Here is a 26,115-nt window from a genome sequence, read left to right as displayed (position 1 = left end):
ATACCTCAGGTCCAGATGCTCTACAGCCAGAAACAAAAAGAGCTTGTTTGTGTATCCTGGTATATTTGCATGTACTTAGACGAGTGTATGTTGTGCATCTCTCAAAAGACTGAGTGTCATTGTCATGTCCAAAAGAAAGATGGATGAGCTAAGAGAGACAGCAGCAGGTCGTGTCATCTCATCCACCAGGTGGGTTCTGGGTGCAACAGGAGATGCTCCGAGGTGTTGGGTTGCCTAAGTGCTCGGTGCATGTAATTGCCTCTGTTACTCCCTGTAGCTGCTGTATCATTAGTACTGCATGATGACTTTCAAAGCGTATGCACTCCACACAGCAGCGTGATGCAGGTTTATTGACCAAGTTTATTATTCAGGTAACCCTCAGGTGAAACTAAACAGAAGAAAGTATAATGCAATATAATGCTGATGCTCACTCACTGGGAAAAAAATCCATCTTCTTTTAATTTGTGTAAGAAAGTCTCCTGTGTGTTCACTGAGGAACCGCAGTGCATGACAATATGACAGAAGAAGCGGGGGGGAAACTAATTAATGAGAAAGGCTTTAATGGGGATTTATCTGAATTAAAATACTTTGGGTAACTGATAAAATGACAGAATACAAATATGATGCAATGATGTTCTGAATATATTGATTCCCATTTAGGACAATTTGTCTGTCTTTTACTTTCCACAGAAAATAGTTGTGGCTCCACATCAGTTTTGAACTTTCTCCTAAATTTCTCCTATTGAAGCCCTCACTGTAAAAGAGGTTATTTCACACATATATATATATATACTGTATTATATACTGTTTATTTTCTAAATTAAGTATAAATACCTTAAAAGATACAATTAAACAGACTTTGTTGAAGAAAATTTATAATCTGTAAATTAATATATTGGGAAATTATAGCTTTATTTCACAAGATCGAGATCAGTATCAACATTGAACTCTATATGTAAAAAAAAATACAGAAATTATATCCTATTGCTGAATGTATGCATTTGCATTTGTTTTTCAATATCTGTAGAATAACTTTTTGTTTTTTACTGTAGTTTGACCATAAGTGTTTTTTCTTTTACAGTGTACCCTGGAAAACAGCTTTGCTATCTCAGATCCTATAGATGCTAAATAATCCCTCTACCAGCATCCTGATGGAAAAATAAGAAACAATTATAAAAATAAAATTATTTACAGGTTTGTCAAATTAAGTAAGGCTGTTTCAGAGGAGTTGAAACCAGCAGGAGGCAACATGTCCAACTTTATCCCCAGGTCCAGGAACAGCTGCAGGAGCCTGGGACTTTAATATTAACTTCAGGGTGATGCTATAAGCTAAACAGTCCCAATAGGGCACAGTGTACGATAAAAGAAAAGAAGAATTTAAGTAGGTTAAGTGAGTACATTGAAATTCTAAATTGGTCTACTTTAGTCCCATCCCTTTCAGTTCTATGATGACAACAAGGCTAGTCACACATTTTTTAACAAACACATTTTTCCAGCGTAGAGATGATTAAACCACACTGAGCATCCTATGGCTATTCTTAAACTATGATCCAGCTAATTGATAAAGTCAGTGTCCATAAATCACTCATCCAAGAAGTGATGCACAGAGAATATGTACTGAAGCTATTATATTGGAAAACCTAACGTATGCTTCATATAGATTATTTGTATTGGACAGCTGTAGAAGTGTGTGTAGTGTTTTCAGGCAGCTAGTGTATAATGGAGCCGGTATATAGTGTCAGTCTGATCCACCTAAGTCTCTTCTTATCAAGGTCATCTCTAACAGGTGCTCATGTATTTGGATTAAGAGCGATAGGCATCAGAAAAGTCAGTTTAGTCTCTCATAGAAAATGGTATGTTTGTTTTAATATGTTGTCTCATATCAGGTTATCCCCTTTTTTAAGAGATGTTACTCCTCTACATTGTAATTTTCACTTGTTTATGTAAATGCAGGGCACCACTGTAAACGCTCTGCTCTCAATCAGTTTGTACCCTGTCTAAATAAAGCTTATCTCTCTATCTATGGAGAAAAACTCAACACTCCGATTTGATCTCAATGTTTAAGTCCATTATATCTCACTTATGTAAAATCATTCAAACTTATAGCGCTTCTATTGCAGGTTGATGCCATAATTGAATGATGCTGGAAAGTGCATTTTACCTAGTGAAGTAGAAATTCAGAAGTATATCCCAGTGTTCAAAGTACATTGTGTGTGAAATTGTGGTATAATATTAAATAGTTTACAAAGCCCTGTCAGAGATGGAAATTAATATAGTTGACAAAATTGCATCAAAGCACCAAACAACATAACTAAAATTAACTGTGACAATGCTCTCCATCAGAATTTAAATGCGTACTGTTTTGCAGACCTGTGGTGCGTTTGGCTGTTGCTGTAAATTATAACCAGCATGCTCGTGGCTTTGGATCCACTTGTAGCACAGATTTCACCTGTCTCACATTAGCTAACCTCTGTAATTCTCCCTGACTTGTGCGCTAGCGATGCTAATTCCGCCCGATTTTTTTCCCTGGTGCTGATCCGTGCTTTAATGAAGGCTTAGTGGGCTGAGATGCCTTTGAACTGTCACTGGAAATAAAGAGAGGCAGGCTCACCGCTGTCGTATGCGTCGAGTTTGCATTTATCATTCTCGAGGCTCGCAAGTCCCCCCCCCGCCCACCAAACCTAGAGAGTTAATTCATGTCATCGTGACGGTTTCTCTACGGTTTGGTTTCTCCAGGCACTGGATGTGCAGCTTCTGCCCTGATCTGCAGTAACTGATAACATTACCATGTGAAGTTACTAATGAATTTTTCACCTTGCACTCTGTGGTAACGCACAATATCCACCCACCACCTCTATTTCTATCTCACACACCTGCTCACCCTCAATTCAGAGACCTTTCATTGACATCCTGCTGTGGAAGCTTCACGGTCTCCCACAAGGTGCACAAGCTCTCAGCAGCTCAACAGCTGTGTGCCAAATCCCAGGTTGCCAGAAAACACTTAGTGGATTAGGTTTGTCTTGGAATCATGAAAGCCCCTCTCACATCAAACTCTGATTTCCTCTGGGGCTGTATAAACAAGTGGATTTGGTCTATAGCTCTGGAGAAAGCAATGTTGGTGGGGAGTTGGAGGAGATAGATGTGGGATAGCGTCCAACAACTATTTAAAGACACCGAGGTCAATATCACAGACACCAAGGTCTTGCATTTTTGCCCCGACCTTTTGCTACGAGTCTTCCTGCCTTCTCTCTTCCAATTTCCTTCTTGCACTTTCCCCGTCATTAACGGCAAAATATCAAGAATGCCACAAAATAGAAATATATGAGGGGGAGCACGGAGGATTGGACTCATGTAAAACTGATAATAATTGATGGTTCAATTTTAGGCTTTGCTCTCGCATATATCTGTGTTCCTTTGTATCCCTGCGTCCACCTCTGCTCACTAAACCTTCGTCTCTGCGACGCCCCCCCCCCCCCCCCCCCACCCTCATTCTCTTCCCCTCAGCCTCCATCCATCCGTGCATCTCCTCATCTCACCAGTTTTAAACCCTGCCAGCCTCAGAACAGTGAGGCCTGAGCAGTGCACCACTTCAAAGACCTCTTTGATTCTTTCCTCCCCTTATTTTCTCCTCCACCGTTCTCTCCTTCCAGCCACCTGTTCCCATCCCGAGGCGAGAGGGTGGGCTAGGGGAGTTGGTTTGGTTGATCCGAGCTGTACCAACATGGGTCTTACAACACACAGTTCTAGGTGGATTACATGGGTTTGGAAGAATTTCTCACCGGTGATGATTTGGGAGAGAAGGTGCCTGCTTTTATGTCAATAGCAGCCAGTAGAGGTCAGCATCGCACAACCGCATAGGAGGTGCCATCCTTCTATCATGGGCTCATGCATGATTTGGTATATCTGATTATCACTTTAAAGATATGAACAAAATGATTAGTTATTAGCAATAAACAAGATGATCCCCACTCATCTTGTTTATTAGGTTAACCTCTGAAGTTAGGGGAAAGACGCTGACACTCACTCTTTGACTTCCCATTACTTTAATGATGTGTCTTTTTTCCTTACAGACCCCAAATCCCTGTGGAGCCCAAAGCCTCATTTGCCCAAAGTGCAAAGGAGGAGCATGATGACTCCACAGTGTTAAAGTATTTCAATGGTTTATTGATCTGGCCGGCCTACTGATTATTGGTGGGCTTAAGTAGCGCACTGACCCGGGAGGATTGACTGCTGCTGTTTAATATTGAGGGAAGAGCCCCGGCAGCCACTCCGTCAAACAGCAGTGAGGAGAAAGCACAAGGCTTATTAATGTTGTTGTTGTCACATTGTGATGCCTCATTTTGAAAAATACTAAACAGGGAGACAGCAAATTGTAAATAATGTGCATTCATTGCATTGTTTGTGTACTCATCTTTTTTCCAAAACGAAACCCTTCACTCCATTGCACCATATCAGTGTCACTGCATTGACTGTTGTGTTTTCCTCATATCTCTCTACGTCTCTCTCCCATGTGTGCGGTTTGACGTCATCTGAGGCGTGGGTGAGTTGTCATCTTGGTTCTGCTCACACGTCTGCATGAGTCAGGCCTGAATCTACATGTGTGTGTTTGCATATCAACAGCAGAGAGGCTCTTAAGTGAGGGCTCTCTTTCATGGATGAGAGAGTAGGCCGGCGTGCCGAGCTGTACAGGTACACATCAACTGATGTGGGTGCAGGAAGGACTGGATGATGAAAAGAAAAAGCTCTGAAGCAGAAGTAACACACTGCTTTACTGAGATCTTGGGTCAATGCACTCACAAACAAACAAACGACAGCCTGATTGATTCTGGATTCTTTCAGTCGGATGTCAATATGCCAATACCAATTCAAATATATGAATTGTTTATTTTAAGAGCATATAACAGCGTCAGTTTTGACGAGGATCTTCCTAAATTATTTTTAAAGAATAACGACCAAGTGAGACATAAGAGAGTTGAAAGCAACGGGGTAGTCAGCAGGTACAGTGGAACTTCTTTGATTCTGCAGAGCTGAATTCTGACAACAGCCTGCTAACACACCATGACAATGCAATATTGCTTACTTAATGTAAGGACGCTAACATTGGCTGATAAACGCAAATTAAAGCTGACGCTGGTGAGAATAACACTTTACAGTTATTTGGTCATAAATCTGGTCTTTGACAAGTTAAACCCTTGACCTGGTGATGACACAAATATCAGGAGATCATCAGTGTTAGTATAATCCACTCTGAGGGGCACATGTGGGCCTGTGCCATAATTTCATGGTAATCCAACCTATAGGTGAAATCTCACCCCTGTGATATTGTCTTTCATGGAGCCATGCTGACAACAGTAATGTATTCTAAATATTAAACTTGACCGTGGTTTTACATACTACATTTTAAAACTGTGCAGTTAGTGCAGAGAAATAAACTGGGAAAAAGATAAATGACGTCTAGACAGATTGATGGCATGTTAGAAACTTCACATGTCAAATTTAAACACGACAAATTTCAGATCCTTATTGCTGCACGCTGTAGCCAGTCCAGACACGAGGATGTGAAGTACCTTGACAAGTACTTTAGGTGTGTGTGCCTGTGAGCAACGTGTGGGCACTGTGTGGGCACTGCACTCACAGGCACAGACTTTGAGTCATTTGGATTAAGATGGATGGAGCTAGTAATGATGGAGTCACCTCACCGCTCAGTTTTAAGCCGTCATCACTCTAATTCTGCAAAAACAGTGTCTCTGCTACTGCAGCTTGAGAGTTCTGAACATTTGGCATATTGGCATATTCATGTTCTCTCTCTCCGTCTTCTCTGTTTTTCTTCATCACTCATCCGGCCAAGTTTGTTTGCGCAGGTTCACCGGTTGCCAAGGCGATGAGAGTGCTGTAAGTTTGTTGCTGCCTTGACAACAGGCCAGACCAGCAGTGCATTATCAGCATGACAATAGTAGTTGAGTGAGTAAGATGGGGCGAGGACATCCATAAAGAGGCTCACTGGACGTCACAGTGTGCAGCGTGTGCTTCTCTCTGGTTGTGGTTCAGTGTTTCGGGGCAGTTACCCGAAGGGAAATATAACTGTTAAATTGGTTTTGTGTTTTTCATTGGCCGTGGTTCACTGGAGTGAGTTTGCATTCCGTGATGTGAAAGCTGTTTCAAAGGCTTTTTGACCCTCACGAAGAACACAACTCGGTGGGAAACACACTTTGTTTCTGACGGACAGTGTCAAACTGAATCATGTCCAGTATAAAAATCGGATTCAGGATTCCGATGTTTCACTGCCAGTAAATCACAGCATTGAACCCAGTCCATCACCTTTATTTGATCCAGATATATAAGTTATTCAAGGTTATCGGCTCCAAACGGAGCACTCGTTTGTTTCCAGCATATCTAGTGGCAGATAGATCTAGCATTTTTGCCTTTGACATTTGTTCAGCTTCCCCTCGTGGAAAATAAAACAGATGTGTGCATGACAAGAATCAAATCCAGACTTTTGTGTAGCGTAGTACTAATACATACGTTAGAAAAAAATATCTCTGAATCATTCCTGGCCCTCAGAGTGCTCGAGCCGTGGAAGTATTCCCTCCATTTGTAAAGTTTGACAATCTTGTGAAACCAGAGGAAGGAGTAAGGTGGTCTTCCATTGTGGACCCCCTCTGTCATTTATTTCACAACCTGATACTCTTGTAGTTGGAACAAGCAGACGCATGGCAACAGTTCTTGAATTTGATGTTGAAAGAGCTCGATAAAGCTTTGACTATGATTATGACACACACCCTAACCCTAGACACTGATACATAAAAGTTAAATGTGTGTGTGGAAGTCTACCTGCTAACTTCAACTTCTCTCTCTCTTTCTGTCCATCTGGAAAGCTTATCGGCTTCACACTTGGTACAATTGTCCTTAATGGGCTGAGGAGGTGCAATTTGGTCACGTTCAATATGAATAGAATTGGACAATCAGCAGGGAAAAGACAAATTTCCATCAGATCATTTTGATGATTTGATTATTTTTCGGACGTACGCAGAAATTCACCGGTGTTGTGGATGCTGACGTCTGTCATGGCAACCAAATTCATTTTCATTTGATGAAACCCTTGCATGTAAAGCCGGTAGGATGAACACAAAGTTTTGTAACTTTACTTTGCACCATAGACTGTTGATAAAAAGCTCCGGCACACAAACAGTAAACAGTGACAGCACATTGTTGAACTTTCTGAGGAGGACTCACATTAACACAAGCCAAGAGAACAGCCCATTCCAAACAGGCAGGTTTAGAATGGACACTGCACTGGTGTAATCAAAATGAAGGTCAGCAGTCTCACTCTCAACAATGTGCTGGGAAATGATTCACATGAACAGAATGACTGGATCACACTTGGCCGCTGCAACGGCAGTAATGTGTGATCACAATATCTGCGTTCTCAGCAGCGTCCCAGGCTGACAAATGTCCCCTTGCTCTTCTGTCCCATAAAACAAAGCCGCACCTAAGCCGCCTGTTACCCTGTCCGGCCATGACAGTTTGTGACTTCCGTTTGGTGACAGCGTCCCGATGGAGTCGGCAAGAAGAATGAGTCGATCTGTGGAATCAAAAGGCCGCTGTATGCGTGTCAGAGGTCAGCGTTTTAACCAGCAAATCCCCCCTTTGCTCCCATGTAATCCCCCTGCCATGGGGTTTTCCCACACCCCAGGGCTCAGCACGGACCAACCGGAGCGCAGACAGACAGACGGGATGTTCCCCTGATATCAAGACACATGCCACAGTCAAGACACACAAGTCGACCTATTGCCGACAAAGTTCTTATGACCTGCAGGAATACCGCAGAACTTCGGATCCCACTTGGCACCTATAGAGCCACCAACAATACATGTGAAAGTCAGTTTCACCTGATTATTATTGATGAGTATAAGTAGGCAACGTCTTGTGGTGTGTGTCTGTGTGTGTTAATGCAGGCCAAGCAACAAATTAGTGCATTTTGAGCTTTTTATACTGGTTCTCTCCCCTGGTGGTATCCACAATCCACATTTGCTCAAACAGGGAGTCAGCACTTTAGGCCAGTAAAGCTGACTGGACTTGCTTAGTCAGGGAGGCTTGTGATCTGCGCTGCATCTCTGCATTCCTTAACATTGAGCTTAGCTTCGCCACAGTAAAGTAACCCCCTCTGTAAAGTAACAAGCCCTGGGACGTACACACACACACACATGTAACACAGACACACACACACACACTCATCCTCTCCCCCACAGACTGAATAACTTAATCTGTGCGGAGATCAAACACTCCAATATTTATAAGTGGTCTCAGGGTGTAATTTGTCTCTTGGTTGATTTCGACACGACCATTCCTCATCTGCTCTTCTATTTATCTGTGTGTTTATTTATGTATCTGTTTAAACCCAAACCTCTTTTTCCTCATTACGGCTGCTTTAATGTCCTGGGCGAGCAGGCGCTGTAATTGATATATAATGAACGCCGTGCGAGCACATTGGGAGCGAAATGCAAATGGTTCGCCTGCAGCTCTGGTGATGAAACCGGAGGATAACCCGCTGAGTATGGAAAGTCCTGGCTCCTGTCATGTAGGAACACACAGCTCACAGGCCCCTGTATATATATTTTTATGACACATTTTAAATCCCATCTGGTCGGCTTATGAGACCCTCGGTTTTGTTTGTTTATCTTCTAATGTGTTTTGAGGCTGTTTTCATCTTCTCAGCTCTTTCATAAGCCGTCATGTTTGATCCGCATCTGCCACGGCCGTGCGTAACGATGGCCCAGTTGTTTCCTGATCTGGTTCAGCCTCTTGTCTCTGATTGACACATTAGAGTAAAACTGTGTGTCTGTCTATTTGGGTGTGTGCGCACTCTCTCTATGGTTCTTCTTACTAGATTGCTGTTAGCGTCACCACACAGGTGGGATGCGGAGTGTGTGTGTGTGTGTGTGTGTGTGAAGTGACAGGTGTGTGTCTGATAGAGAGATAGAGGGACAGACAGACAGGTGTTATATGCTGGACACTCTACTACAGGATGTCCTGAGGCAGGTGTAGCCCTGTACACATGATCTAGCATGCAGTGTGTGTCCGTGTGCCGCATGTGATGATGATGCCACCCGTGCGCGCCCGTGCTCAGCAGCCTATGAAGAATAGTCTGTAATATTTAAAAGCTTGACACTTGAGACTGAAAGCGTGCCCCAGATTGTGTTTCGTTGTTGGACGCTGATCAGCCCAAATCTCATGTTCCACTCTACAATGGAAGATGGTATTATGGCAGTGGGGAAGCCTGTGTGTGTGTATGTGTGTGAGTGTGAGTGCTCTTTAAATGGCCTAAACTTGACATGACAGTCCCTGACACTTCTTTTTGTGTTGTTGTTGTTGTTGTTGTTGTTGTGTGTGGGCACATACACTGTTTGGCGTATTGATTTAAAGGAAACACATGCACACAGATTCCACTGAGAGCTTTTTATTGAAGCGCTTCACTATGTTTTACCTTACCTGAAGTGAATGGTCACGTCTGGAGTGTCTGTTTGTGTCTGTGTGTGTCTGTGTGTGTCTGTGTGGGTCTGTGTGTTAAGTTGCAGTTGAAGGTAGTTTAAAGAAGCGGGGCTCTCACTGACTCCACCTTTGGCTTTTTTTTCCCTTGCAGTTGCAGATGCTCTAACTCAGACAAGCTGTGCTCCAAACCTCTGAATAATGGATCTGGAGCATGAGGAGAATGGTTGATGAGTGTGTCTGTATCACTTGTTTGTGGATGTTTGCCTCTTTGTGTGTGTGTGTTTGTGTATAGTAGCTTTGATTTGTATGCTGCTGTGTACACTGTTGCTCCAGATGTTGTTGTGGCAGAAGAAGCCGACTCACTGCTGATGTTTCTTTCCAAACTCTTGAGTGTGTGACAGTTGTTTTATATCAAAGATCAGAGTGGATCAGTAGAGACACAATGAAATGATCCATATTGAGATTGCATTTCCATAATGGTAACATGTAAAAACATGGTTCTATAGAGGATGATGTACATTTTTCTGTACTGTTAATAAAGCACATAAAAAGACTCTACCGAAGTATTTTTGTCAAACTGATATGTTTTGGGTAAAAAATCTTTCACCCTGAATGGTTGATGGGAAAACTGATATCAATAAGCAGCCGCTTATTTTAGCCGAGCATAAGGACTGAAAGTGGAAACAGCTAGCCTAGATCTGTCAAAGGTTGCTAATTGCTATTCCATGTTATTCCTCCCGAGAGAGAAAAAAGTCAGGCCCCCAGCTCACAACAGGGCCGGGTCTAGGCAGGGGCAAGAGGGGGCCTGGCCCCCTCAAATAAATGTTGTGCCCCCTCAAACTAAATAGGGTTAGGGTTAGGGTTAGGCACAATGCCCCCTCAAGATTTGTGGCTGCCCCCTCATACATGCCTGTCTAGACCCGGCCCTGGCTCACAGAGTGACCAGGTTCGCTGTTCTTCTCTCTTTTCTTATTTAAAGTTAAGGGGCTGCTGTTTAATATGGTATTTCTCGTATTTACATTCACCAAGTGGTGGGCTATTGATTTTCTCACCTAAATCTTAACAGTAAAACTGAAATGCACATTAAAAAAAATTCTGGTTCTTCTAAAAACAATGTCTCACTTCTGTAAATCGTCATGAAGTATAGTCCGTATAGTATTTTTCAGAAATTACTTTTTAAAATTACGATATGAACAAAAATTCAGCCACAATCTTATATGTCTATTTTTTATAATAATTGTTTATAATGAAACTACTACCAAAACAACCACTTATCATTAAAATTCCTTTCATTGATTTGCTTTTACAAAAAATGTATCAGTATTACGGTAAATCAAGACGAAACAGCACACTAAAATGCATATGCAGTACTAAATCTGCAGTTGTGTGTCTACATGTTTGGTAATTGTGTGTTTGTCTTAGCAAATATAATTTTATTCTAAATCTTTTCACCGAAAAGGGGAAAGTCATTGTCCTCATTGGGTTAACTCCAGAGCTAGTGGTGCATATTATTAGCTGTCTGGTCTGATTCATTATGTGACACAACAGAAGGGAGTGTGAATGGGTCGGCTTCCCAAACACAATGGGCCGACACTGGACTGTTGCTGTGACACACACACACACACACACACACACACACACACACGCTCACACACACGTTCAAGTCATTTGCCCCTGCCCCAGTGCCTGTTTCATGCAATCCGATTTGGTTTGTCAACACCTGTGGGCTCCAGCAGGTTATAATGGGGAGAAAATGATAAAAGTGTGTGTGTGTATGTGTTTGCCTGTGCAAGCGATTGTGTGTGAAAAAGACAGAGACCTAGAGAACAGGAGAGAACCTTACTCATACATATGGCTGCACATGTAGACATATAATGCTGAGATGTGTCTACACCGAAGTGGAAAGTGTCTGCAGAGGACAGGATCATAATGTTGGTGGACATTGAGCTTAGCGAGTCTCTGTGGAAGCGATGTAGATGATAACAGCCTGACAGCTGCGAAGCATCACCGGAGTGCTTCTTGGAAGGATCTGCCAGGCCGGCCGGAGCGTGAGCGAGCTTGGCCTAAAAAGTTTATAGTCAGTGTTGCACAACAAAGAAGAATTGTCTATGCCTACACACGCTGGTGTCACGCACCACTTGTGTTGTAAGGAGGTCCAGACCCTGCTGTTGCTCGGAAGAGTCAGTTTCATAACCTGGTGATTTTATTGTTTATGGCATGGTATTCCAACACATGGCGCATCAAAACACTTTATAGTTGCACAATACCTGAGATGGATGGTTTATTAGGACATCTGTGCTATCCGATTCATTTCACAGAAGACTTTGCGGCTCAGATAAATCTGATTGTCCTTCTTCATTGAGTTTATCTGTGTGTGGGCTGACAATAACCATTGTAAACACAGTCAGGCACGCAGCCCATGACCATTACTTAGCCTCCTGTTGTAACTTTGAATACATCATGGTATTTCATTTCTGCCTAGTATCATACAATTTTATTTTGTATTATCTTTCATCCAATTAAACTCACTTAAGGAATTAACCACAATAATTGGGATTTTTTTTCTCAAAAGGAATTTATAATCACAAATGTTTTCTGATGTCTTAATCAACTATCAATTTCCTTTTCCATTGGGTGTCTTGTGTATCCAAATTTCTTTATTTTTTGATAATGTTTAGCAAAAGCTGATTGTGGCTGATTCCCAATCACCTGTTTGCATAGGGTCTATCAAATGGTTTAATGTCCAGCAATCATGTAGGGTGCTGGTGAGTTTCTCCTACAGTGTGACCCCTTCAATCAAAGCAACCAAAGCCCATTGTTGCACTTTCTCAATCACTTGGAATTTCCCATTCACTTGATTGTGAAAGTGTTCTTGGACATTTTAATTGGACCATATGGTGCTTTTCTAGTTTCAGCGACCACTCGAGGCATTTTAGATAACAAGTCAAGTACAGCCAGTCACAAAACGTTTCTATATGCCAGCATTCAGGAGCGAACCATGGGTATGTGACAACCTGATCTACAAGTTAAATTCTAAAAGTTTATGCTTTAACCAAAGAGGAGGGATCTGTTCTTAGATTATTGCATTTGGACAGTTAAACAAAACAGTATATATTGATTTATATTATATTATAGTATAGTATTTCACAGTTTAAAATTTGCAAAACAAAGCAAAGAGAGAATATTTGTCATTATCTAATTTTTCATCTTGTGATCCCTCATATATATATTTTGACCCTTAAGAAGTCCAACCCTCTGAGAAAGTGCAATAAAAGCAACTTTTATATCACAGTTTAAATAACTCAATGTACAACCTTATGTGCGTTTCTCTGCTTTTTAACTAGAAGTTGACCTTTGACGATCCTCTGGCTGGCATACGTTGTTTGACCCCCTTCTTATAGACATAACCAAATGCAACTGTTTCTGTGGGTATGTGTGTTTGTGCGTGCAGAATATGTGTGTGTGTGTTTGTGTGTGTGTGTGTGTGTGTCTGTGTGTTTGTGTGTGTGTGTGTGTGTGTGTTTCCATGCTCGACAATGTGGTGTGTTTGTTTGTGTGGGCAGACCATGACTGTCAGTCAGACCAGACGAGGGAGGGTGGTAGCGGGTCGTCATTAGCAAGGCCCAGCATAGGCCTTGTTCAGGGTTAACAGGGTCGTGCTCCTGCCAAAGGTGCACATGTGGCACTTATTTGCGTCCAGAGGCTAGCATGGTGGATGGGGGCTGGTAGTCTTGGGGTTCACTTGCTAAGTGGGCATCCGTCAAGATCATATTTCAGAATGATTTCATTCACATAGTCAGAACCAATGTCTAAGCCATTACGATTCAGGAAGCTGATTTAAATTCAAACCCAGAATGGATTAAATGATGAACAATTGGAAATGAAATGGTTTGGAAGTTGTACCTATTTGGAGCAATGCAAAATAAGTCATTCCTAGCTTTTTTTTTCTGTCTGGCCATATGTCGACTGAGACTTGTCACACTTTTGTGATGCATTTATCTCCATTCCAATGTTGAAGTCCATCGGTGAACGTCAAAGAATTAGATACTTGGTGCAAGAGCGAATATTTTGGGGCACCGTGTGCAGACAGCAGATATCCAGGCCAAGACTTCCCACTACACAGTGTTTACAGTCTGACCAGTTTCTTTAATCACACGAGTAGAACATTTCGCCACACAAATCACAAACGGTGATGCTTTTTGTTTAGGTCGAAACGACTTATTAAGCTGCTGCCGACCAAAGCCTGCTCAAATGTGATTGGTCAAACTAAAAACAGAAATCAAAATGTGTCTCTCCCTTACAGACTCTGCATATTCACATGCGGACTCCATTTTTAGAGAACAAGAGGAATGTGGGAGAAAATCCACATCTGTCTCTGTAATTTTTTTCCTCTCAAATGATTTGATACAGTTTTATATTTATAGCACCAAATCACAACATGCATTATTTCGAGGCATTTAAGGTCAGGGCCTTGCAATATTATAGAGTGAAACCCAACAGATCCCACAGTGAGCCGGCCCTTGGCGACAGTGGAGAGGAAAACAACTCCCTTTTTTTCAGGAGGAAACCTCGAGCGAAGTCTCTTTGCTCTTCACTGGAGTCAAAACTGAACCGAACGTTTGAACGTGCATTTGTGTAATATAAACAATCTTGACCAACAAAAGGAGTCTATAATTCTGGCAGTCTCACATCATTGGCCTCTCTGTAATTGTACTGGATGTCTTTTAATAACGCACTAGCCACAGTAAAGACGATATGGTTTGGACATAAGAAATAACCTTTTTGGCTTTCTCAGAGTTTGATGAGAAGATTGAGTCCACGTCTTTACAGTGAATATAAAGCTATACCACCAACAAACAGCCAGTCAGTTTGACATAAAGAGTCAAACTGGAAAATGGCTAAGTGGGCAGGCTCTAAAACTCACAAATTAACACATTAGACTCTGTTAATTCTGCACTAAAGAGTGTAAAAATGATTGTGATTTTATGTGGGATATGTGACTATTTAATGGCCGGGCGCGGTTACTTCTGGAGTCTTGTCGTCAGCATGAGGTTGTCAGGCATCTAGCGGAGACTCCAGGAAATCAAAGCTCAGGTGGAAGTTGTTACATTTGGAGAAAGCCAGGGGAACTATTTCCTCCTGTTTCCAGTCTTTGTACCTAGAGCCAGAAGTTTTCAAACTATGAGGTGCTGCCCAGGAAAGCACAAAGTGGGGCGTTTAAAGGAAGAGGTGTCACATGAGGAAAAGAGGTGAGAAGCATTACTTTAAAAGTCTAAATGCATTGGTTTCAGCCAAAATACACTTTCCCTCTTGTAGTGATTACGCAGTCATATCTAGACAGACGTGACTCAATGTTTTTCTTATTAATTCAGGCTCTCTATGATGCAATAACCTCACATATATAAAAAAAACCCTTAAATCTGCCTAGATATCCCAGCACAGCTAAATTGACTGAGAATTATTGTATGTTTATCATATGTATAGTTGTCTGTACATCTATAAACTTCTCAAGTGACACCTTTACAGGGATGAATTGATTGGAAGAGTGAAGAAACATAAGCTGCTTTCAGACATGCACTGTAATCCAGGAAAACCACCTGTGATTCTCCGGAGGGCCGGTTTGTGAGAAAGCTAATTTCCCAGCGAGACCCCCCGGACTTTCTGCAGTTTCTAATTTTTTTAATTTAATGTCTGAATGGAGTTTTAGGTGCTAAAGGGATTGATCACCCAACAATGAAAATCACTCTTTATCAACTCACCACTATGCCGATGGAGCTGTGGGTGAAGTTTTTGAAACCACATAAAAAATACCGCTTCAATTGTATTAGATATGGCTGCAATGCTGTTTACCTCTGAAACTCCAAAAGTGTTTTGTGGACTCATTGTCATGGCTCGGAAGTGGTCAGGAAATGTTTGTAATGTGATAGTGTTGTCTGTCAAATGCTTCATCCATGACTTTCAGTGGACCTCATGTGGAGCTACACATTGGACAGAGCTCTTTAGTGTCATCATTTCAACTCTGAATGCAAGAAAAGAGTAAGTGGCATTAAAGCTGTTTTGACTTGCAGTGGCCACAAATCTTTTCCCTAAATTAGTCATCTTATATACATTCAGTAATGTGCCAGGGCACTTTAGATGTTTAGATTCTTATCCATCATGCAGGACAATCAGAGAGGTGCTGGAAAATCTGCCTGAAATTGACACCACAAAAACTCCAGAGGCAAAGAACTTTCTTCACAGACAAGCAGAGCGAGGAGTCCTGCAACAGATGGTATGACTCTTGCAAGGCACGGATATCAACAACGGAGTCAGAGGACAACATAAATCCACAGAGGTATAGAAATATATAAGAGTTTATACACTGGATAGACGGATCTGTTGGGGTGTGGGCTTCGGCCACTAACAGGCCTTAAATCACTCAAACACATCTGGCCAGTGACTCCACAACTTAAAACCATTGGAACATCTTTTTTCTCTGTTTCTCTTTGCCCAGATCCTGTATGGAGCAGTCAGCGCTCTGTGAGTGGGCAAGCTTACCTGATTATTAGTGGCCAGAGCTGGATACATGTATATATTGTCTCATGATCAGTCTGCTTATTAAGAGCAATCAGCCACTCATTGCAGTATATAGAAAATACTTTACCAAGTTCGATCTGACTCCTCGGGGGCCTGAACGTTTTTGTAAAAATTGAGGTCAATAATCTTCATGAGATATGTTTGTTCTATCTCCTTCATGATACCGATGATTTCGTTTTCATTTCAAGCCGCTGTATCTGTTTAGTTTTTTTACACCCACTCCGCCGCTGTCTTTCTTTACACTCTTGCGTCAGTGCTGCTTGTTCTTCAACTATTCTGAGCGATATTTCTGACGGCCTTTGTGGCGTGAGTCATCCCGTTTCGCTGTTATTTTGTCCTGGAAATAGGCTTGAATTGCGACAGCATCAAATTATTCCTCTTTGGAGACAGTGCTTTCAGCTCCTTAATGGAAAAACGTTGAAGCGGAGTTGTGGTGGTGCGGAGGCGGGTATAATAGGAGGTGTACTTCCTGAGCCGCTGTGTGGGATGCGTACTGTTAGCAGTTGACGGCTCCTCTTTCACTAGCTCTCGTCTCTATGTCCTCCTAAGAACTTTTACTAATTATTATACCTTGTCATGATATATATATGTAGAAGATGACGGCTTAATACATTTTAAAGTTAGGGGTTAAAGTAACAACATATTCCTTTCCACTTTTGAAACATTATACAGAACATCCTGCCTTGACACAATAACCCCACAGTGCTGGCAGGTATGGACAGTTCCTCTCAGCGTTCCTCAAATCCCATGGCTGGAGCAGCATCCAAGGCCACTCCTGGTCAACACGCCAGACTTCCCTGTGATTTGTGCGGTGTCTAATTTGTTCTCCATATGGTCCATGCACACACACACAGGCACAGGCACTTAGTATATATTGGCTAATTCTCTCTACACACCGACTCTAACACGCATATATACACACAGAAAAACCCTCTCGACCTTTATGCCGTCTCTCGTCTTCGAGGCTGCTAATGTAAACTGGGTCCACATGTGCTTTACAGCTGCTTGTTAGAGTTTTTAAATATAGGTGGCTGTCCTGATCAACTAGCATTAATCCTCTGCTAGAGTGGATTTAATGAGGCGTGTAGGATTCATCTGCCATTAAGGCCTGAGCTCTGGACACTGAACAGTCCCCTGGTTGAAGTAGGAAACGGGATGGAGATGTACGTAGGTTGGGAAACCAGACAGGGGGACACCCACTCTCTGACAAAGCCATACAGTGTGTTGGCTTTTGTTATAGAGCGTCACCTCAGATTAAGCCACCTCAGAGGAGCGCTGCTTTTTTCCAAGTAGAGCTCCTCACAGGGGTGGGGCTTTGATGTACAGGAAATAAGGTTTGACTGGGAGACACCAGGGAGCAGAGGTCACATCAACCGCTGGACACGTTTGAGAAGATGCAGAGGCAGGGCGTTGCACCGTGCTAAACTTTTGCGAATTACTTTCCTCAAGAGGGAGGGAGGGAGGGATGGGGGGGGGATTGGATGATGCGAGGGTATACGCTGAGGGCCTCGGGTGCTGTAATTTGGCTGCTGACATCCTCCTTATACGCTGAGATGGTGACCTGTTGCATTACCACCAAAAGATATAATTATTTTTCCACACACTTTGAAGTCTTTCGCTGTGTCCCATTCCCTTTTTCTCTTGATCTCCCATTTTTACTTTTGCATTGATTTACATCTTCATGGTCCCAACCTTTGTAGTGCAAAAGGAAACCTCTCTAATTTCAGCTAATGAGTGCGGAATTTGAGAGAGGGGTATTTTTTGGGATGAGGCGACTTTTTCAGGTGAAAATTTGCAATGCAAGTAATGTGGATGGTATCGTTTAAAAAAAATAGGGCAGCAAAGCACATTTATACGATTATTTTTGGTGTGAAGGAGCTTTTTCTCTCTCCAATAACAGCACACACAAAGAGGGGGAAATTAAAACTCGACAAAAAAATATGCCAATTAGAAAGTTATGCAGTTTGACTTTACAGTGAGGTAATGATCAAAGTGTTTTCATATGAGCGTCTCACTTTTTTATTTTCATGGGAGGAAAATGCAGAGCAGGAATCATGACTGCTGAGACTTTACGATTAGTGATTTAGAGGTGACCCATCACTCTGACTGATATCCTATTTATGAATTAATGTACAGACTGTGTCCATTCTTCAAGTTGATGAAGGAATCTGAATTTTATTTAATTCAAATAAAATGTATTGATTTTTTTATTTAAAGCTGTTTAAGTAACAGGGTTTATTTTCATGCAAAACGCATTGAATGAAATAAAAATAAGTAAAATTAGAATTATATAACGTTATATAAAATTGTATTTAAATTAATCATTAAAGTTTTTTTTCTGTTTTTAGTTATATAATTTTTGGCTTCTATCCTGACATCTAAAGGGTTATTCCATGGTTATTTTCCACATATATAAATGTCACAAATACAGACGTGCATTGAGTTGTACTGCTCAGTGAGGTAGCCTTTTCATAAAGAAGATTGTGCCCTTGTAAGTGTTAATTACACTTTTACTTTTCCTGGTAGAAATGTTTTGGTTCATGGCCGTGTATCACTGGGATGCTTGAGTTCAAAGGAGCCATTGTTGTATTATGACAAAGCTTAAAAACAACTTTTCATAGAGGAACATTTGCCTATCCTCTTTAATTATATGCCACTGCAAATTTAATAGCTTTGTTTTTCAAACAGATCAATAAATAGGAAACACAATTAGCGGATTTACTGACTGCAAATTAGATCATTTTCATGCCTAAAAACAATTAATTCCCTGCCCGCTTCTCATCTCCTCTCTCGTGCTAATAAGCAGCTCCTCATGAGATCTAATCAAGTATCCAATTTCAGCCTGTGCCTCAAATCAAGCAGTTCATTTCAGCTTCACTGCTTTCCACAGACTGAAAAGAAACAATTCTCCTCATTTCGAAACTTTATTCCTCACTTCAGCAAAGTAATTTTTTTTTTCTTCCTTTAATAGCTATTTCAGATGGAATACCAATGGTCATGCAGACGTTCTGTGGTCGGATGCAGTTTTCATTTCATTATTCATCATTATTTCATAAAGCACCAGAACCAAAAAAGCATTAAAGTTAGATATTTCCATCAGCAGATTTTCATAGTGTGTGTTCGCTTGTTTTCCGGTCTCCCAGTCTTTTGACTTTTATTAAACCGTCCTGTCCAATGAGCAGATGACAGCAATGTGAAGTATGGCAGCGCTCCAATGCACTGGGGCGTCTTTCTGGCCATTTGTATTTTCTCTGGATCCAAGCTCGGTAGGGGCCGGGACGGTAGGCGACAGCAGATGATCCCTGTTTTTAATGAGATTTTTTTTCTCCCCACTCTGTCTCATGGTGTCTCAAGGGAATTGTGGTAAACCTATAGAAGCCCTGAACCATGAACACCAAAGCCTGGACACACACAGGACAGCACCATGGATGAAGGGGACAGGGGAAGCCAGAAATTATAGTAATTGTCATACACTGACAGATGCCTAACTCGACTCCTCTCAGCCTAACTAGCTGCCAGTCTACGTCCTGACAATAATTTCAGACATGAATGAACAGCTACATTTTGCCATATTAACAGTTGATTATTTGTTACTAATCTATTTTTCCAGATTTTCCAATATAGAGATGTTTGTGACTGAGCGCCCAGTAACTGCTCATGACTATACATAATTGATGCATTTTGTTTCAGCACTTTGTAATTATCTTTGTACGTCATGTACAGTGTATCTCACCCCTGTGGGATGTCAAGGTGATGTTCAGAATTAATGTGCAGCAAGATCTTAGATTAATAACACATGTCACACAGATCCATCTATCCAACATCCATTATTCATCCTATTTAGGTTCCAGAGCTGATACATGGATCATATTTATTTCCATTCAACCACCCTTTGTGTCTGTTCAAGTTCATGGAAGACAAGACCCTAAACCGGAATACATCAGGCGAAGACAATAACAGACAATATATTCAGGGAAATTTATATTTCCTCTTCATTGAACCTGCCTGTTCTCTTGAGTAGTGGGCCACCCAAAAACATCAAGTGTGCACAATTACATTTTACTATGCTTATATTGCCGAAATGGGACAATTGGTTGTCTTACTTGTTATTCTTTCAGTTTTCTATATTATTTACTGTTATTTGCGTTGGTGAGACATCAAATATGTTGGTGATCCCCAGACACTTTGCCACATGACGCTCACCTTTCGGGTGTTTAGTGAAGTTTCTTGATAACTTTGGTATGGATTGACATGAAATATAGTACAGTTATCCAATAAATCCAAATGTCTTATTATGGAGATTCCCAGATTTTTTCTTCCTATCACTTTTCCTGTGAAATATCCAAATATAGTTTAGCAATTTTTTAGAGACTTTTGAGTTTACGATTGACATTTATTAATTATCCTAGTTGGATGTATTACCATGAACATGTCCGATGCTTTGGTTCAGGACCAATACCCTCAATGCTATCCCCATTAGTCTAAGCTGTGCTTTGTTTACTGCTAATTAGTGAATGCTAGCATGCTAACACACTAAACATGGTTAATCCTACATAATTAACATTTTATCATGCTGACATTAGCATTTAGCTCAGATAATTGCTATGTCTTACAAAAAATGCTACATTATTTTGTATCTATACATTCTGCATCTGTTTAGCTCCTACATATACATTTTGTACATTTGTCATACATTTCAAATATGCAAATAAAATAAGCACTTCCTGTTATTGTTCAGCGTATCTCAAACTACCTCTCCAACATGCTCACATAATCTGATCTTCAGGGTGCAGTTACTGGAATGAATGCATTTTTTCAGTCTAATTAGAATCTAATAACCCAGTGTGCATGTTAACACCAGATGTATCGGGATCATTTGTCTGTCCATGGAGCTAATCATCCACAGGTTTCTAACCACTGTCTAGCTGTACAGTCAGCCAACCCGCCTCCCCCCTTCCCCCATTGTGACTAATGACTTCTGCTCAGCACCAACAAATCATAATGAGCCCATCTGACAACCTTTATGGTGCCTTTTAGGCCGAAAGCAAAAGCACAATGGGTAGTCCCTCAATGAAATGGAGTAAATTCCCCTCAGATCACTTTCTTCACTGTTTAGCAGAGACAGTGGGAGGTTTGAAGAAGATGAGAGGTAGAGGTGTGGATTGGGTGAGAGTGAAATTAACACAAATTACAAGGAAAAGAATAAACAATGGGGAGAAGATAGTGTTGTAGAGATTTTATATAATGGGACGGTAAGAAGACTCTCTCTGTTGTTTCCATCCTAGTGTGTTCATGTGTGTGTGCTTGAATTGTAGCATGTGGGGTCTGACTTTGAGCAGCTTGCTTCCTTTCAAATGCTACCCTGATCATTCTTTTGTTCCTTCTTATTTTTCTCCCACCGCCCGCTCCCTCCCTCCCTCCCTCACTCATTCCTTTCTGTCTCCTAGCGTGGCTTCCTCAGAAAGAGGTTGATGTATGACATCTGTTTGACTGGAATTGGATTGTGGACATCCCTAGTGGCACATGGAGACGCATCTCTGGTATCTCCTTCATGCATTGTGCATCTGGTCGGAGGAAGGAGGTTTGGATTGAAATAAAATAACTTAAAATCACTTAGCTCATTCACCTCTGAAGCATCTCACAAAACATCAGCAAATCCCAGAACTGGGAGCGAGAGAGGAGAGGGAACAGAGGGAAGGAGGAAGCCAGGAAAGGATAAGAAATGTGAGTGTGGGAGAATTAGTCATTGAGAAAAGTAGGGAAAGTGCGGCTGTAAAGAAAGAGGAAGGCCAACATCGAGCCTCATTAAACTGACAAGCTGCTGCCAGAAGTCTTATTGCCTTGTTTCCATCTGAGTGATAGACCATCTTAAATTCGTTTCTTCTTCCACTTTGACTCTGTTTCCTGTCTAAATGTTCTCCCCTGATGAAGTAGATGGACCCTTTCACAGTCTTCTGTTAAAGCCACTAAACAGAAGGGATTTCCTTTGTCACAGCCGTGTTATTGACCCTTTTTACTCACACTTTTAACACAGAGGATGTTCATATCATGTGCCTTGAAAGCCTCACTTATGGGACAAGTGGCTTGGCTTCATCACAGCGTGGCTGATATGACATCTGGTGAACTGGAACGTTCATAAAGAGAATTCAAGGAAGACAAGTATTAGCTTCTGCTGGGGGAATTTTACAATTTGGGCTTCACCTCCCTCTGCTAAAGGGTAATTTCATTTTATAACAACTAGGACTTATTTTTATAGTTTGGTCAACATTTCTATTGGTTATGATGTAGACTTACTAAAGTAATTGCCGACTTATGGGAGTACAGGGATGTTGCTACTATTTTTTTATAAATGGTTTAGCTAGATTATCTTTATCAGTATGTTAATCAAACCCTGTAAAAAAAAAATGGGGCCGCCACACTAAATTTTCTGCCTACTGGGACCCTGCTGGGAGCTGCTTTGGGGCCCCTATGCATGCTTTCTTGTGGCAATCCCACAGCATACCCACTGTGGACCATGCTACCAGTAAGAAATGCAAGAAACTTGTGAGCTCCATACTATGTGGCCAAAGTGGGAGACAGCAAAGTGTGGGATGAGTACGGGTTACCCATACTAAGCGGGTCCAGAGTGGGCCTGCAACTTGCCCATAGTATGCCCATACATGGGCTGAGTGTGGGCTGTCCCGCTGGGCCCCCACCTGGTCAAAACTACTTTGAGCCTCCTGCGGGTTATCCCACATGTGGGTTTTCAAAAAGCCCCAAATGCAGCCCCAAAGGGCAAGACTTCTGTTGGCCCATATGGGATTATTGTGGGTTTGCCCTGCCTTCACCGCCCCACGATAAACCCACAATTACCCACAGTATGGGTAATTACCCACAGTATGGGTAATTGTGGGCATGCTCCCAGTGAAGATGTAACTTAATGCTTGGATAATTATTTGACTGTTTGTTCTTAGCATCCACATTATTAGCTAAGACCGGTGATAGCCTAGCCCGTGTTAGCCTGCGCGGTGGCGTAACAAATTTCATATTTCAACAATTACTTCTGTTAGTAGCCTTCTTCATGACAATAGGAATTAACAAGCTGCTTTTTGACGCTGTACTCAGGCATAGCAGTATGTTAAGCTAATTGTAAGCATCAGTAAGTGACATTTTATCTTAGTTACCTTCCACAATTTTCTTCACATATTCTATATTATCTCCTTGCAACGTAGAGCATATGGTTGTTTAGCCTTGATGTTTGAGGCTGCAGCCACTTCGAAGCTATATTAATGTTCTTCATTGCTAAACCCTAACATCACCATGATCATTTTTTTAATAATGTTTGCATGCTGATATGTGCTAATTAATATTGAGCATAAAATATAGATGAGACGGGTGTTAAAACAGTTGATGATATTCCATCTACAATGGCGAAACACACTTTAATGGATTTGCGTATCTACCAAACATCTAAATAGAAGTGGGAAATGTTGTTGTGAAGAAGGAATCATTGTTCCACAACATACATTTTCCAATTGACCTTTGCCCATTTCCCACTGAATAGAGAAGCACATGATGGTCCAGTTAACATGTTTTTCACCACATGTGAAGTCTCAGCTGGATGAAGAACACTCTGATCAGTTCAAAGACAACGTCTACCCTTCGTCCTGATGAATGGCTTGGAGGCCGACTTTGGGTCAGGATGTTTGGTGTTGTCTGCAGACACACTGTGTTCAAATTATGGAGTGATGGGCTGTTAGCTGGTGCTATCTCATTTTCCATTTCATTTCACCAACTTAACTTCCCTCCCACCCCCCAACGCTCATCCTTAAACAGTGTCTGCATAATGCATGGGCCAGAAAGTGTATCATAGTGGATATGAAATATGCATGAGCCCTTGTGTTATGACTCCCCTCCCCATTCCCTATTTCCTTCCCCCCAAAGGAAGGAATCATTGTAAGTTGTCTGATTGGGTTAAGGACGAGGATCAATGAATTAGTGTGTGTGTGTGTGTGTATGTGTGTGTATGAGAGAGTGTGAGTGTGAGTGTGTGCGCGCGCGTGCATACCCTCTTGCCTGCGGTTGTGTGGAACTTTCTTCAAATGGCAGCGGAAATGAAAGAAGAAAGATAGGTTTGCCGAGTGGATGGTGGTGACAGGGAGATGTACAGTTTGAAAGAGAGAATAGAAAATTGCTATGGACTCAAAGGTCGGTGTAAGACTGAAAGAAGGACGAATAAACGAAAGAGCAAAGAGTGAAGTAAGAAGAATGAGAGGGGGACAAAAACATGGGTGACAGATCATCAAACAGAAGGAGACTCTTCTGGGGACTGTCAATAGAAGCAATATCCTACTGATTGATTATGTCACACAGAGCTGATCCCTGGAGACCTTGTGTGTGTGAGTGTGTTGGGGTGGGGTGGTGGCCTCAGCTGTTGTCAGAACAGGGGGCCACGTGCCAGTTTTGGAAACACTCCAGCAGTCCCATATTGTGAAGCCACAGTCACCACTAATGGAGCTCCTCCAGTTTGTGGGATTTTTGTTATTTTTTTTGCTCCTCCACCCAGTTCTCAGTTCATGATTGTATTTATTTGGGCACATGAGAGAGGGAGGCGATGGCTTTTTAATGACACTGAATGGCAAAGCATGTGTTGTGTGTGTATGGTGAGAGGTTTAGCTTTGGAGTGTTACACTTGGAACCAGTTACTGAGAGTGATTTCCACCTCTTTCCCCCCTCTGAGGTCTAAAGAGGGAAAAGACGCGTTGTTAGGATGAGGCTTTCAGCCACAGCTCATCAATGTGGCTACAGTGATAAACAAAGGCAACGGTTCACCCATGCAAACCCAGCTGTACAGAAACACACAAAGCTGACGCACATGAACAGACTGTACACAGATGACACAAGCCTTTTTATGGAGACATTTGAAATTTGTGGTTAGATCATGGATTACAGCTGGAGCATAAGATAGATGCCCATGTCACTGAGGTATTATTTAAACGTTGCATGATTGTGTGTTTGCATCAACATGACACACACACAAATATGACCTCAAACAAAGGTCAGGGTTCACCCAGGTCAAGGCCTAATCAGACTTGGCTCGATTAGTGTGTCGGTGTGATTTCATGTTACCCATGAATGCTTAACAGGAAAACCTACTGCAGATGGACTGTCTGGATTCACAGCCAGTGGCTGATTACTCAGTTAAGTGTGTGCACGTATTTCAGTGTGTGTGTTTGTATGTGTGTGGGAGTCCGTATGTGTGACTTCAGGACTCCTGCTGCGGAGTACTTGAACATGGTTGATGATGTTGTTGATGTGATGATTGTGACTAATATCTGATTCACCAGGGAATTGTTTTAGACACTTACAAGACAGTTTGCTGAAAAACAAAAAAAGTCTGCTTTTGGAGTTAAGAAGGTTTAACAGAACATACTTGGCTGTTTGTTCATCCATGAGTTGATCTTCTTTGAGTTGACCTTGTATCTTAAAGTAAATATTTCAAAATATTGATATATTTATCATAAATTGTAAGATGTCAACTTCCTGAAATAAAGGATCGAATGGAGATTAAAGATGTCAATGGGTTATATTTTAATACGTTTATAGAGACGGAAAATGTAATGAAGGATCATGGAAAAAGCACCTTACTTGCATGCAGGTTGAATAGAGAAGAATAATTAAGCGAGAACACAATGTTTCTCCAGGTAATTAAATCTCCTAACTATTTTAAGTGTTGTATGTGCAAATATGGGGAGAAACTTGCTCCTATCTATGAGTCATTTCTATAAATAAGGAACTATATAGGCCCAGGGATGGATCTATTTAGCGCACCACTTTGAAAAAGTGACAAGGTGGCCAGATCAATTCTCACTTGCATTTGAGTTTTCAATGGGGAGATGAGGAAAGGGCTCAGTAGAGATGGAAGAAGGAAAGAATCATTTCCCACCAATTGATCCTTTGTCAGACACATAACATTTGGTTTGAGAGGTGAAAATCAGCTCGACCCCAATTATCTTTGGTGATAATTTCTGTGGCGTTGGGTGAGTCAAGTATAGCTGATAGATTGGTTGG

This window comes from Pleuronectes platessa, chromosome 2 (assembly GCF_947347685.1).
Source record: "Pleuronectes platessa chromosome 2, fPlePla1.1, whole genome shotgun sequence".
Taxonomy (NCBI): domain Eukaryota; kingdom Metazoa; phylum Chordata; class Actinopteri; order Pleuronectiformes; family Pleuronectidae; genus Pleuronectes; species Pleuronectes platessa.
The sequence above is the reverse complement of the archived record's forward strand: the minus strand, read 5'-3'. Positions refer to the sequence as shown.